The sequence below is a fragment of the Berghia stephanieae genome, chromosome 8 (assembly GCF_034508935.2).
Source record: "Berghia stephanieae isolate SIO BIC M18660-M18661 chromosome 8, UCSD_Bste_1.3, whole genome shotgun sequence".
NCBI lineage: Eukaryota > Metazoa > Mollusca > Gastropoda > Nudibranchia > Aeolidiidae > Berghia > Berghia stephanieae.
The window spans coordinates 54,390,926-54,399,851 of NC_088367.1; positions in this window are offsets into that span (position 1 = coordinate 54,390,926).

The window sequence follows — 8,926 nt, forward strand, 5'->3', positions numbered from 1 at the left end:
TTAAAGTAAAGCTGTATATGCCAAAAACATTACAGAATTTACAAGATTTCTTTCTTTTCTAATTATAAATCAGATGCAATTCAAATGTACTTTTCGTTCCGTTCCTCAAATATGGATGTAAAGTGGACTGAACGCCCTCCTTGTTCCCCCACACCTCACTTGAGGTGTCCACAAACCAAAGAAGAAGAAGACTGCAGAGTAGGAGGAGGAGGGGGGGGGGGGATTATCCTTATTTTCCTACAACCCCCAGCTGTCTCAATCCAGGATGATCGTGACATTGAAAATAAAATTCAAATACTAAAACATTTAGAAATTTGCGTTGAATCAGGTGTTTTTAGTTTTGACAATGGGCGTGGTTTCCAAAACTTATCCTGACTCATCCTGACTTACTAGAATGGCGACATGGTGGGCCAAAATTGGTGTCTTCACTGTAGAAATGTATATTATCTATTTCTGTATGTTAACCAATTACCACCCCCCCCCCACAGTCTTTAAGAGCTTCATGGTTATGCCGCATCCATTTATTCTCGTTTCTGTGTTATTGAATAGACATTAAACATTTTCGATGCTCTTTGTTACTTGATAAGATATTCATATATGGCTTTCGTGAACTTTATTGGAGCTGGCTTCGGGCACCAACAGACGTGTTGTGAACTTTTACCTATTTTCTACACATATTTTTATTAATTTATCATTCAATCGCCGGAATTTACGCCTAATTTTTATTCAAAATGGATGTGAAATATCTATTGTTTCTGATTTTTATACTTATCAGCATGTTTATAACCGTAAATTGTGTTTAGCCTGTGATTTTGATGCCCAAAGCTTATCGATAACATATACTCCAGACCACTGTCCACTGTTGACACATTGTATATTAAAGTAAGGAAGAGGGGAAGAAAAGGAGGAATTAAGACAAAATTCAACAGACGGCCTTTTCGTCCATTTTTATCCTGTGTAGTGACAGGTAATGTACGATCGTTGAAGAATAAAATTGATGGTCTGTTTTCACTGTGCCGCTTTAATAGTGACTATCGGCAAGCCTCCATAATAGCTTAACAGAGACTTGGTTCTCTCCTCACAGACCATCATCAGTTTAAAAAAATGAACAGTACAGTATTTACTGTTTCAAGGGGATTGGTCTACTGTTAATAAAAGAACTGGGGGTGGGGTGTGCACATACATTAACAACAAATGGTGCCACCCCAATAATTGCCAGACAAAGAAAGTGTATTGTGACGAGCATATTGAATTTCTTACCGCATCTTCACTACATTATTATTTACCCCGTGAATATACTCATGTCATCATCATCAACGTCTACATTCCACCATCATCAGACAACAACACAGCAAAATATATTTTAGGAAAAATTACAGGACATTCAGATAAAGTCACCCGACGCCTTATGGATGGTCACATGTGGTTTTAACCAATGAAACGATTTCACTCTCTCGGGACTTTATCAATACGTGGACTGCGATACAAGGGACAAAAAAAAAATAATTTATTCCTGTGCAATGTTAAAAATAGTTGTAAATGTTCACCCTGTACCCCACTAGGTTTATCTGACCACTGCATGCTCTTGCTACTTCCCACCTAACGCCCTGTTTTTAAATGTGTAAAACCAGTAAAGAAAAATGTACGGAAGTGTGTGTGTGAATATTTGCGTGGTTGTTTTGAATGCACTGACTGGAATGTTTTTATCGAATCATGTGATAGTGTGGATGAGCTGAATGACTGTGTGAGTGAGTATTTAAAATTTTGTGAACAGCTAGTGTCTTGTAAAAAAAGAAATAAAATATTATCCTAACAACAAGCCTTGGATAACAAAAGATCTAAAACTTCTATTAAACCAGAAAAAAACTCTCTTTACTAGTGGAAACAAAAATGATCTTAAAGCAAAATAAAAAGAGATAAAGAGAGTAATATTTAGTTGTAGAGACAAGTACAAAAACAAAATTGAAAAATGCTTTTCTTCTGGGGATATAAAGGACACGTGGCGGGGGCTAAAACTGCTGTCAACTATAATCAAGGGCCCACAATTATACAAGAAGACATCGAAATTGAAACTCTAAACATATTTTATTCACGTTTTGACACAGCAAAATTAGATAGTACTTTGGAAGATGAAATTACTATTGAGGTCAGTGAAGAAGAAACGAGATTTATATTTTCGAAACTAAACGAGAGAAAGGCTGCTGAGCCGGATGGGTTGTTAGGAAAATTATGTGCCCATCAGCTTTCCCCCATTTATACACATATTTTTTAACATGTCCTTCCAATGCGTTTTAATGCCTGCAATTTTGAAAACTTAAATAATGATATCTTTTCCAAAAACAAAAAAAAATTCATCAATGAACGATCTCAGACATGTTGCACTGGCTTCAATAGTTATAAAATCTTTAGAAAAACTTGTTCTTATTAAAATAAGGAACCAGTTTATGCCATTGAATGATAGTCATCAATTTGTTCACAAACCAGGACGTGGCGTAGAGGATGCCATTCTGTTGTTTACAAACAACATCCTCAGGCATCTAGATCATGCTAAGAGCTTTTGCAGATTGTATTTTGCAGATATTTTCAGCGTTCAATGCAATACAACTTCAGTTGGTTGTTAAAAAATTGACTAGTCTGAATTTAAACAAGTATATAATTGCTTGGATGCTCCAATTTCTTACGGGGAGAGCACAGTATGTTCAATAAGGACAAACCTGTACAACTACAAATATTGGTGCACCTCAAGCTTGTGTATTGTCCTCTGCATTATTCACGATATACACGAATGACTCTAGAAGTCAAAACCTGAGTGTACTTTTAATAAAGTTTGCAGATGACGCCGCTTTTCAAGGCCTTATAACAAACGGCAACGAAGCGACATATAGACAAGAAATTGATAGATTTGTATCTTGGTGTGATGCCCACCACCTTGAGCTTAACATAAGCAAGACAAAGGAGCTAGTGATTGACTTTAAGAGAGTAAAGGAATCAAAAGAAAATGAAAGGACCAATTCGTCCAGCGAGTTTCTCATTACAAATACCTTGGTGTAACGATTGATGACAGGCTCAAGTGGGATGAACACTTGAAAATGATTAAGCACAAGATGTGTAGACGTACTTATTTCTTATCAAAACTTCCTCAGTATGGAATCGATAAAACCCTCTGCACATTATTTTATAAAGCAGTAATCGAAATTGTCTTGTCATTTGGAGAAGCAATTGCTTAGCAGTGGAAAGGAACAAAATAAATTCAAATATAAAAAATTAATTGAATGCTATATTAGTGATGTTGACAATGCAGATCTTTTATATATGAGAAATTTTGTATGAGTAAAATAACAAAACTATGAAATAACCAGCATCATTCACTGAGACCCTCAGTCATTATGTCAGGAAGGAAGGAGTGGTCGCCCTTTCTCTATCTCAACAAAAACAAAGAGACACCAAATGTATTTTTTGCAGTCCAGTATGAGGCTTTATAACAATAAGCAATAATCACTGTATATAATTATTTTCGCTTTTTTACTTCCAAATAATGTAAATATCAATTTATTAATTTAGTTTTTCAATCTATTAAATTTTCAATTCATAGTGAAAATTTTAACTATTTTACAGTGTTGAAATTGTTCATATATAAACCGTAACTCTGGCTGGGAAACCGGTCCTTATTTCTATATATACATCATATTTCCATTATCTATTTATCTTACTGTGCAAATTATAACACGCATGTACTAAAAAATTCCTTTTCCGGATGAAATAAACTATTATTATTATTATTATTATTATTATTATTATTATTATTATTATTATTATTATTATTATTATTATTATTATTATTATTATTATTATTATTATTATTATTATTATTATTATTATCATTATTATTATTATTATCATCATCATCATCATCATCTCATCATCATCATCATCATCATCATCATCATCATCATCATCATCATCATCATCATCATCATCATCATCATCATCATCATCATCATTATTATTATTATTATTATTATTATTATTATTATTATTATTATTATTATTATTATTATATTTTTTTTTGTAAATTCATTTGAGACTCCAGTCTCATCACAACTAGTGTGCTGTTCCATGCTCTAGCCAAGTGTTAAAAGTTCGATCACAATCAAGGCTGAAAACAAGAAAATGGTAAACTTTGTAAAAATGCGATATCTCGCAACCGGCATTAAAAGGAATTGGTACAAAACGAGACTCGGTTTAAATGTTATATTAATAAAATGTCGGGTTTCTTTTTTGCTGTACAGTTTTAAAACAGTGTTTTGCTACCTTTAGTGTCAATTCTCTTTATTGGGTGGTCTAGGAATATAATATAGTTGAATCCTTTACCATTTAGATGACACCAAATTTGCCTCTGTAGGTTTTTTTTGATGGCCCAGGTATCAATAAGTGAAAAAAAAGACGTTGCCTTTCTTATCCTTTTTGGGTGGGTGGCTCTATTTTTTCTCGATGGTCCCCAATAGTCCCATATTATGATCTGTCACACTAGGCCCTGGAGAAAAGATGGAACAGATGACGTAGAATCCATCTTTTTATAGTCCTCCGGGTTGTTGGACGACAACCTGAAAATGGAAAGTAATTTTTTATTCTACTGTGCTGTATTCTCTGGAATTTTAAGTGTAATAATATGGTAGTAAGGAGTACACATTCTTCAATTATACAGATTATAAGTTACTAGTTCAAATAAAAATATAATATTCAGTGGGTGGCTTATGTAAGAAAATTGCACGCGTAAGGATTTATTGAAATGGTGGCATGGTAAGTTAAATCAAATATTTGCTTTCATATTCAATTTCTCTGCATGTGCCATGCTCATCAAAAGTAAAGGTAGTTTATCATATTACCATCATCTGTTACCAGAACTGTTTATAGATGATTATGGGAATGATGTCAACTACCACCGCCCACCTAAAATCCTGTTTTAAAAATTATCCGGTCAAAAGTTATTTTAAAAAAATCATTATAACCCCTCGATTTAATTCCCAGATTAGCAAAAATATAAATCATCTGAAGTTGACTGACACGCCATTTTCTCGAAAACTGTAAAATAATTTGTTTACTACTAATAAAAAACAGCAAACAGAACTCATGCACCACCCCAATCTGGCACTTGGAATCAACGGGCCACGAGTAACACTCACTGCTTGCCCAGTGTAACCACGACGAGCGTCCCGATTTGTAGATTTCGAACTAAATATTTCTTGATTGAAAATCCCTAATTTGAATTTTAAAAAAGCTAATAACTTACTGTGATGGATTTTATATTCAATTTCATTTTATTTACTCTTCGGAAATTTCAACACAAACAACATTTTGCTCATTAAAACATCCTGAAAATGGAGCTATCGGCTGCTTTTCCGTTGTCGCCTCGTTTCAGAGTTCGAAATAATCGCGATACGCATGAGTTTATATCAAATTCATTTTAAAAAACAAATCGGATCGAAAAAAAGACGTTTTTACACGAAATATTACAACTTTATATCAATCATAAGTGACTGACCTTATTATTTTGTGGCCCAGTTATTTCAAAATCCTTTTTATTTCCGTGTTAGAAATCATTTGCATTTAGGCCCAGGGAAGGTGTCCTGGTTAAAAAAGATGAGACATGTTTTAAATTAAAACTATGAAAACACTTTTTTTATCCTCCTTTTCTGCTAAACTATAGTTTAAACGAATTATGAATATATTTTGGACTTGCAACGATTTATCTTGAATTTAGGTGGACTTTCCCTTGCAGTTTACCATCGGGGAACGCGGTTCTTAGATTCTTTAAGAACTTTGTGTTCTCCTCTGCTGAGGATGAACATTGCTTCTTTCTTTAAAAATAACATATTGTAAGTTATTTTCAACGAAAACGAGCCTGATTTAGAAAAAATAACATAGCCTTTCACATAAGCTTTTAGGTAATTCAATACAGTGACATATCATAGTCAATGCCTTTACCAGAAGCAAGTGATTTCGAACAAATATTAATTGTCTGTTAAAGGTACCAAAAAAAAACAAACCAAATCACATTTTTTGCTTATGTCGTAGATACCTTGTATCAATACAAACAAGAAATAAGTATCAGATTGGAAAAAAAGAATAGATATGACATGAGAAATAGCAGGTTAATTTGATTTTGCTATTTTGTTATTTCTGTAGAATCCGCATTAAATAAATCCATTATATATTAGAAACACCAAAATCAAATTATACACAACACTTGTAAAATCCGTGCTTATATACAACTGCGGAACATGGGCACTGACAGGAACCGAAGAGCAACGATTTGACAGATTCAATAGAAAACAACTTAAAAGAGTCCTGCGTATACGATACCCCACAAAAATAAGCAATAAAATACTGTATGAAAAATGCAATGAAAGACTATTATCCATTCAAATCCTGGAGACAAGATGGCAGCTGCTTGGGCATATACTCAGAAGAGATGAAAATATACCAGCTAATAAAGCCATGAATACTTTTTACACCCCATCTGGACCCAAGAAATATCAAGGTAGGCCACCCACGTTAATTCATACTGTCCTCAATAGAGACCCAAAACGCCTTCAAAATAACAAAAAATTAAAATCAAAGGAAGACCTCACGAACTTAGCATCCACAGCAAAAGACCGTGAACAGTGGAATGAAATGACACAGATGATTAGAGAGGCAGCCGAGGCGTCCCGATCGGATGTTTAGGAAGTGAAAGGCCTTAAGCCAGTGGTAAGTCAATATACGAAACACGAAGTAAATACAGAGACGTCAACATAAAATTTGAGTCACGAGAATTTCAGACGACACACGGAGGAATCGTAATGGAGAATCAGGAATTTATCATACAAAATCGTATCATTTGGATCTAGACGATATTTAAATACATATTGTGTCAAATACCATCCCAGCCTCCCTTTAAAAAATAAATTTAAGCCACAAAACGATAGTGATTGTACTAACGGCTTTACTGATGATGATGTGGTGGTGGTTGTAGCAGTTGTGGTCATGGTGATGATTTGGTGGTAGTGGTGATTGCAGCAGTGGTTGTGATGAAGTAGTTGTAGTATTGGTTTTGATGATGTGATGGTGGTGGGGGTTGTATGTAATAGTATTTGTATTAATGATGTGGTGGTGTGTTGTAGTAGTATTGATACTGTTGACGATGATGTGGTGGCGGTATGTGAATTATAGTAGTAGTAGTAGTAGTAGTAGTAGTAGTAGTAGTAGTAGCAGTAGTAGTAGTATTAGTATAGCAATATTAGTAGTAGTAATAGTAGTAGTAATAGTAGTAGTAATAGTAGTAGTAGTAGTAGCAGTAGTAGTAGTAGTAGTAGTAGTAGTAGTAGTAGTAGCAGTAGTAGTAGTAGTAATTGTAGTAGTAGTAGTAGTAGCAGTAGTAGTAGTAGTAGTAGTAGCAGTAGTAGTAGTAGTATTAGTATAGTAATATTAGTAGTAGTAATAGTAGGAGTAATAGTAGTAGTAATAGTAGTAGTAGTAGTAGCAGTAGTAGTAGTAGTAGTAGTAGTAGTAGTAGTAGTAGTAGTAGTAGTAGTAATTGTAGTAGTAGTAGTAGCAGTAGTAGTAGTAGTAGTAGTAGTAGTAGTAGTAGTAGTAGTAGTAGTAGTAGTAGTAGTAATAATGTTGACGATGATAATGATGATGATGGTGGTGATGATGGTGATGATAATGATTATGATTATGATGATGATGATGATGATGATGATGATGATGATGATGATGATGATGATAAGGAAATATTGAATATACCAAAAAGTGAGAAGAGGGGGAGTGTGTGTAAGTATGTATGAGACAGGAAAAGAGAGAGTTTGATAGATAGATAGATAGAAAGATAAATAGATAGATAGATAGATATATAGATAGATAGAGAGAGAGAGATAGGGAAGGAGAGATAGATCGATTAATAGATAGATAGATCAAAAGAGAGAGAGAGAGAGAGAGAGAGAGAGAGAGAGAGAGAGAGAGAGAGAAGAGGGGGGGGGGGTGTGTATTAATGTATGAGAGAGGAAGAGGGAAAATAAAGATTGATAGAGAGAGAGAGAGAGAGAGAGAGAGAGAGAGAGAGAGAGAGAGAGAGAGAGAGAGAGAGAGAGAAGAGGTGGGGGGGGTGTGTATTAATGTATGAGAGAGGAAGAGGGAAAATAAAGATTGATAGAGAGAGAGAGAGAGAGAGAGAGAGAGAGAGAGAGAGAGAGAGAGAGAGAGAGAGGTGTGAAAAAGAGGAATGTGTGAAATAAATTGGGACCGTTTAAAATTGTATTGGAAGAGGAGTGAGTAGTTCACGTGAGGAACCTAGTAACTGTGGATCCATTTGAAATCAGTCTTAATTTCAAAGCATTAAAACATGATGTTCCCTGTTTGTCCCATGTTGTATTAAATTGTAAAGATGTCTGTGTGCATTGTGAAGTAAATTTGTTATGAGGATCATAATATTATTATGAGATCCACACATTTTTATTTCTGTATATTTTATTTGTTCGAGCAATGTAAACCACTAAAGATTTTCCATTTTGCTATTATACGTAACTATTTCTCTGCCAACGTCCAAATTCGTGTGTTTACTGATACTCAATTCTTTATTTTGCAAAGATCATATGAAGAAAATGTCTGAAAAAAACTTGGACCTCTTCCTTGGAGTACTCTCTACCCATTGACGTGAATTTATTTGTACGATCATTGCGTTCATTTACAATATGGAAAATGCTATTTCGTCACGTTGGAGGCCAAAACATTTACTTTCGAGAGTGTTTTGGAAGAAATTCCTCAGATGACGACGATGATGATTTCGGAAAAAAATGTGTCTGGTTCAAATCTTGTTATCGTATGTTTATCTCGTCACTGTGTTTCACAAGTATGATAAATCTTTTCGTTGTTTAGATAAATCTGG